This window comes from Sinocyclocheilus rhinocerous, unplaced genomic scaffold, assembly GCF_001515625.1.
Source record: "Sinocyclocheilus rhinocerous isolate Xijiao unplaced genomic scaffold, SAMN03320098_v1.1 scaffold478, whole genome shotgun sequence".
NCBI classification, from domain to species: Eukaryota; Metazoa; Chordata; class Actinopteri; order Cypriniformes; family Cyprinidae; genus Sinocyclocheilus; species Sinocyclocheilus rhinocerous.
This window is the reverse complement of record NW_015651483.1, coordinates 39,756-46,979: the sequence shown is the minus strand read 5'-3', so window position 1 is coordinate 46,979 and position 7,224 is coordinate 39,756. Positions and strand designations below refer to the sequence as shown.

General features: G+C 35.1%; 1 protein-coding gene across 1 annotated transcript in view; it reads right to left on the bottom strand.

Moving 5' to 3' along the window:
• The window catches only part of LOC107712852 (forkhead box protein N3-like), a 50,605-nt gene extending 44,607 nt beyond the window's left edge, over positions 1 to 5,998 (bottom strand). The window contains exon 1 of the mRNA XM_016518213.1: positions 5,744 to 5,998. The gene's annotated coding sequence lies outside the window, so the exon portion shown is untranslated. The remainder of the gene's footprint in view (positions 1 to 5,743) is intronic.
• Positions 5,999 to 7,224: the final 1,226 nt, after the last annotated feature.

Sequence of the window (7,224 nt, the reverse complement as noted above, 5' to 3'; positions counted from 1 at the left end):
TTGACTAACTTTCTTTCTGTGGTATTTTTATGCATAACTGTATGGGGAGTGTGTCTGTGTGTCACAGAGAGAGAATGAGACAATCAACATGAATGGCGCTTAGTCTTGCTGAGTGCTGAGACGGTGCCGCTGCATGGTGGCCAAACCTCTCACGGCAGGCGCGTCATCAGCTTGAGATCGGTTTTATGAGATCGGTTTTTTTAGAGACCGCCGATCAATCATCCCAAAGCGATTATCGGCCGATTGTGATCGGTAGCCGATCAATCGGAGCACCCTTAGTAACCAATGAATATTCGAATATGCCACAATCCTGCACAGCCGATGGTCTGCGAACCCATAGTATAGTGAATGACGTTAAATTGACCGTTCCAAGATGGCGGACGCGTCTACGTGCTTGGGACTTTGAGATTTGTAACTTTGTAGATCTTTTTTATGCCCAAACATACACACTACACACCGACTAAAATTTAAAAAGTGAAAAATCATAATAGGACCCCTTTAAGAAAAGAATATTCATTTTAACAACAACAACAATTTCAATATAATATGTAATAATTGCTTTTTTTCTGACCTAACTTCATCTACACACTGATGTCCTTTGACATTAACTATTAGCCATATACACAAAATAATGATCTTTAAAAAAGCATCATATGACCCCTTTAAGCAATGCTTTAGCAATAATGCATGCAATAAATTTATAATAGGTAAAATCCTACATTTGTTCCCATTAAATATCCCGTTTCACTTAGAAATGTAAAATTACTGAAGTAAAACAGCTTTTGAATTGCAATTCAATTCATTTCCAAGCCAATACCAAATAGAAATGTAAAAAATATTACTTTTCAGAAAATCTAACCTATGAATGTCTTACTTCTAGATGACTTTGAACATCGGGATGTGGGATAGGAGACAGTATTTTACATCATAAAATGACACACTTCAGCTTAAATAATATAATGTCTTAAAACTTAAATGTTCAGCTCAAGCTGTTCTTTGACCCATGAGGTTTCCTCTGAAGTGCCGAGTCTGAGAGATCATCCAGCCGGTGCACTCAGACCCATGCTGTAAGTGAGCTGACACTTTCACTTTTACAGTCCACAAGAGAGGGAAGGAAAAAAAAAAAAGACGAGGATGGAAGAAAGAATGCTGTGAAGGAATTTTTCATCTTTCATAAGGTTTCTAGGATGACAATATAGCACATAAATCCAAAATATGGACCCAATTACTGTGGCTGTATAGGAAACAAGAGTTCTGTTTGAAGGTCACATGTCATTTCAGAATCATTGATATTTTTTTTATTAATACTATGAATTCGTTTTTATTTTTAGATTTTCAATTTCCATTTCAATTTTAGTTAGGGTTAGTCATGTATTTTTGTCATTTTGTCTATATAGTTTTGATGAATTTTTATTTCAGTTTTACTTTTAGTTATTTTAGTACATCACGTTAAGCTAAATAAAAATGATAAATATTTCCAGAAATTAGCTGATATAAAATAAGTTGTTTGCTTGTTTGTTTGTTTTTCAAGGAACAAAACATTTATTTTAAGTAACAACATTTTTAATGGTTTTAGTTTTAGTTAACTATAATAACCCTGATTAAAACGTTTACAAAATATTTGTTATTTAAATAAAATATTAAATGAAAAGAAAATGTTTAAGTACTAAAATAATAATAAACGTATAAAAATAGAAAAATACATAAGAAAATTAATAAAACTTTTTTTTAAAAATACTGAAAATCTAAATATAAAAGCTACATAAAAATAAAAGCTATTCCAAAATATGAAGAAATACTATAATAATATAGAAATAACCCTAAAATAAAAAGCAATAATAATAGCGATGACCTAAGCAAGCACCACTAAAAATTTTCAAGAATAAACAGACCCTGTTTAAACCATTTTAGAAAATGACACAATGGCCCATGGCGAAGATGATCAAATCACTTATGAGTCACTAAGGCATGACATCATCATCATCACATGAAATCTGGGCTTTTATAGCTGCTTATACTCCAGTTGTAAAGATAACCGCAGCTAATCATAACTCCTGCTGACTGAGGGTTAGTTTGGACGATAAGGTGCTCAAAATGCTTCAAATATACACTGCCCTATTACACACACAGTACAGTGCCAACCACTTTCACCAGCAACCGGCCAGTAAATATTCATGAACAATAAAAATAAAAAAAGTCACTCACACAGCTAAAGCGGCCGTCGACCAATCAGAAGCAGAGCTGCAGAGCAATCAGTCAGACTACAGCATGACATCATGAGTCATGACATCAGCCCCTGAAACCAAACACCCCTCTCGCTCATCGCTTTGCTCTTTCCTCTCAAACAAGTTCAAGGACACTGAGAGGAAACACAGTGTTCTGGCTGTTCTCGCATCAGTGCGACTGGTTTTGTGGCCTGAAACCCATTATCATGGAGCATTACATCATATCATCATATCAGTAAAAATGTGGCCGAACAGTTACAATTGTGCACTTGTTTTTGCAGTGTTCGACACATTTGGCTTCTTTAGATGAATTGGATTCGCATTCCAGGACTGATCATCATCAACTTTACACACTTTTGTACACTGCATTGTGAAGTATGGTATATTGAATAAGTTAATATAAATAATATAAAGTTTTTGTATCAACCTTACTACATTTATATAGATTTTACTTCATTTATATATTTAATTTATATTATACTTCAAGCAAATTCAATTTTGTTGAGGATTTTAAGATATTCCGACTCAAAAACAAGACAAAAATAGTGGCCAGTGATATTTCAGTATCATTGATATATCCATATATCATAGATTTTATTAATGTTTTGAATTAGATTGCAATTTTATTATTTTCATTTTCAATTTAATTTTAGTTTTAGTAATCTAAAAGTAATTAATAATCTAAATGTTTTAGTAATTTTGTTGTTCTGTTTATTCGTTTTCTGAGAAATGTCTATATAGTTCTTATGGATTTTATGAATTTTTATTTATAAAATTTTAGTTCATTTTGTTTTAGTTGTTTTAGTACTTAAACTGAATGAAAACGATGTTGCCTTGGCAACTGTCTGAAATAAAACAAGTTTTGAGTTTTTTTTTTTAAATTTAATTTAATTTCAGTTAACATTTATTTTGTTTCAAGTAACAAAACTGTTTTTTTTTCCAGTTTAAAGTAGTACACAGTGATACCAATTAAGAAAATTATTTCTATTTTGTTTTTGTATTATATTTTTATCAGACATAAAAGTTAAATGAAAAAAAGTGTATATCATAACAGTTAATCTTATTGGTCGGCAGTCCGAGAGTGCTGGTATTTAGTATTACCGCACTGGAACGGTTTCACTGTTGACCAGAGTATGTGAGCGGTAAAAAGTAGAAGCAGAGATTTTGCCTAAAAGTAGAAGCAGAGATTTTGCCTGAAATGAGAAGCAGAGATTTTGCCTGAAATGAGAAGCAGAGATTTTGCCTGAAATGAGAAGCAGAGATTTTGCCTGAAATGAGAAGCAGAGATTTTGCCTGAAATGAGAAGCAGAGATTTTGCCTGAAATGAGAAGCAGAGATTTTGCCTGAAATGAGAAGCAGAGATTTTGCCTGAAATGAGAAGCAGGTTTTTAAAAAGCAAAAACATCCGTTTTCTCTCACATTAGGTTCGCTCAGAGCGGGGTTTCTCCACAGAAGTTTTTTTGTTTGTTTGTTTTTTCTTCCATACAACGGAAGTCAATGGTAACCAAAACTATTTGATTACCAACAATCTTCAAAATATCTTTGTGTTCTGCAAAACAAAGACAGTCATACAGGTTTGCAACAACATGAGGGTGAGCAAATATGACAGCATTTTCATTTTCAAGGTTTATTGCATCATATTCCTCAAGGGACCTGCTGACTGGTCGCCACATATTGTAGCTGATTTCAGGTTTTACAGTCCTGTGGGGACCTTTGACCCAAACACGCATTCCCAAAATGACCAAATACACATATTTAAACTGAGCACCACAAAACAGCCTTAATACCAAAAATGGAAAAACAATCTGGCAGATAACACTGTGATACAGTCACCCACGAATCCAAACCAGCATCCCAAACAGACTCCACATGCACACACACACACACGTGGCAGCGCGATTAAAAGCGCCCAGCGTCCATGTGTACAATCAGCTGTGTAGAGCCAGTCAGACCGAGGCGTCTTTCTGCTGTTGCTGTGCTCCTCATCAGATCTGCCGCTCTTAACTAGTTTTCCGCCTGACAGACATACCACACACACACACGCCTACCACCATCTGTCCAGGCTACCACAGAGATCATTCAATTTAATTTTAGTTTTAGTAATCTAAAAGTAATTAATAATCTAAATGTTTTAGTAATTTTGTTGTTCTGTTTATTCGTTTTCTGAGAAATGTCTATATAGTTCTTATGGATTTTATGAATTTTTATTTATAAAATTTTAGTTCATTTTGTTTTAGTTGTTTTAGTACTTAAACTGAATGAAAACGATGTTGCCTTGGCAACTGTCTGAAATAAAACAAGTTTTGAGTTTTTTTTTTTTTATTTAATTTCATTTCAGTTAACATTTATTTTGTTTCAAGTAACAAAACTGTTTTTTTTTCCAGTTTAAAGTAGTACACAGTGATACCAATTAAGAAAATTATTTCTATTTTGTTTTTGTATTATATTTTTATCAGACATAAAAGTTAAATGAAAAAAAGTGTATATCATAATAGTTAATCTTATTGGTCGGCAGTCCGAGAGTGCTGGTATTTAGTATTACAGCACTGGAACGGTTTCACTGTTGACCAGAGTATGTGAGCGGTAAAAAGTAGAAGCAGAGATTTTGCCTAAAAGTAGAAGCAGAGATTTTGCCTGAAATGAGAAGCAGAGATTTTGCCTGAAATGAGAAGCAGGTTTTTAAAAAGCAAAAACATCCGTTTTCTCTCACATTAGGTTCGCTCAGAGCGGGGTTTCTCCACAGAAGTTTTTTTGTTTGTTTGTTTTTTCTTCCATACAACGGAAGTCAATGGTAACCAAAACTATTTGATTACCAACAATCTTCAAAATATCTTTGTGTTCTGCAAAACAAAGACAGTCATACAGGTTTGCAACAACATGAGGGTGAGCAAATATGACAGCATTTTCATTCATACCACACACACACACGCCTACCACCATCTGTCCAGGCTACCACAGAGATCACAAGCAGTCTGTGGTAAACCTGTCTTCCCCACAGAAACGCTCCTGAGGTTCCTCAGATGGTCTAACAGATGAGAAGTTAATGACAAAACTGTGGTGTTTCCTTTCAAATCCACGGCAAACTTTTATCTAGCGCCATTCACTGAGCACCACAAAACAGCCTTAATACCAAAAATGGAAAAACAATCTGGCAGATAACACTGTGATACAGTCACCCAAGAATCCAAACCAGCATCCCAAACAGACTCCACATGCATTAATACACACACACACACACGTGGCAGCGCGATTAAAAGCGCCCAGCGTCCATGTGTACAATCAGCTGTGTAGAGCCAGTCAGACCGAGGCGTCTTTCTGCTGTTGCTGTGCTCCTCATCAGATCTGCACACACACACACAAGTATTCCCCTCGTGCACAGCGATGACTCATTTCCACAATCCGTCCCTACACTCCCAAACACACTCCAGCCTCCTTTTGTTAAAGCCTCTACAACAAACACACTCATAAATGCGCGCATGCATTCGCACGCGTGCCGTAAAGATCAACAATCGAGTCACCTTTTAATCCTGATCCGCTCTGAACAAGCCCTTCCACATGTATTCCTGTCCTCCCGATGGCAGCGGGTCAGTTCCTGCACTCCAGCCCCTCCATGTTCTTGGAGTGACCACAACAACAGAGCTGCGTTTCTCTAGTCTCTCCCTCTCTCTTTGCCTATCTTAGGTTTCCTAAGCAGGGGTGTGTGCGCGCTGAGGTTTAGGCAACCCCTGGAAGAAAATGCAGCGCTCTCTGGGTCCTAGTGCTCGTCTTGTGCACTCAAAAGATGCCATGTCTGTGGCTCAGGGGAAAGCCCTGCTCACCAGAGGCTCTACGGAGGCCGCAGGCGGCATAACCGTTAACGTGCTGATTCGAGGACAATCGGTTATGCCGGTAAATTTAATGCTGTCGTGGAGAATGTTTTTATCTATCAATTATAGGGTGATAAATCAAAGAAATAGTCAGATTTATGATCATGGCTGCTGCAGATCACTGTAAAGTGTCAACTGCAGCATTTCATTTACGCATATACTGAAAAAATGGTAGAAACAATTTTCACACAGAAATTAATAGTAAACTTCACAATTGTGTGTTATATATCACAAAGAAACATGGCATACTGAATTTTTGAAGTATGTACAACTGAAATGGTATTTTCTGGTAAAACATACTCCAATAGTCTGTTTTATTTACAACTTTATTAAGATAACAAAAAATCTTTATAGTATACTGCTATTGTGTCATTTATAGATGCATTTAAATGTGCTTTATGTTTCACTCTTGTTCACAGTGGCTAAAGGTCATTACTGATGTATAAAACAGCAATGAAGTTATTCAGCAACACTCAGATTCTTGGGTTATTTCAGATGTGCAGCTCTGCAGTGGCCATGTATTTTAAAAGCTATTTTTATTTACTGAGATTATTGTGATTGCATTATCAAGGGAAATAATCAACAATTATGGTTTTTGTCATAATCGTGCAGTCCTGACCAAAAAATGCAACTCCAATACTGTAATTTTTGCTGAAATCATAAAAGCTGAAATTACGATCAAAACCACCAACTATAATCTGATTGGTCATGTACATATTCTTACCAGTCTGCTCAGAAATTATATCATAATGTACCAGGTTGCAGGTTTTCTTTGTTTTTTTCCAGATATATATATACATACATTGATGGCCAAAATTATTAGAACACTAGTACTTTCACCAGTTAAAAAATGGTTTTAAGTCAGTTATTTCTATCTTTTGCTGTAGTGTCAGTAGGAAAAAAGTTATATATATATATATATATATTTACAAAAGTGCCTTTTAAATGTTTTTACAAAACATTTATAATGTTACAGAAAACTGTTTTTAACATTGATAATGATATTTTTTTCTAATCAGCATATTAGAATGATTTCTGAAGGATCATGTGACACTGAAGACTGGAGTAATGACGCTGAAAATTTAGCTATGCATCACAGAAATAAATTACATTTTAAAATATATTAAAATACA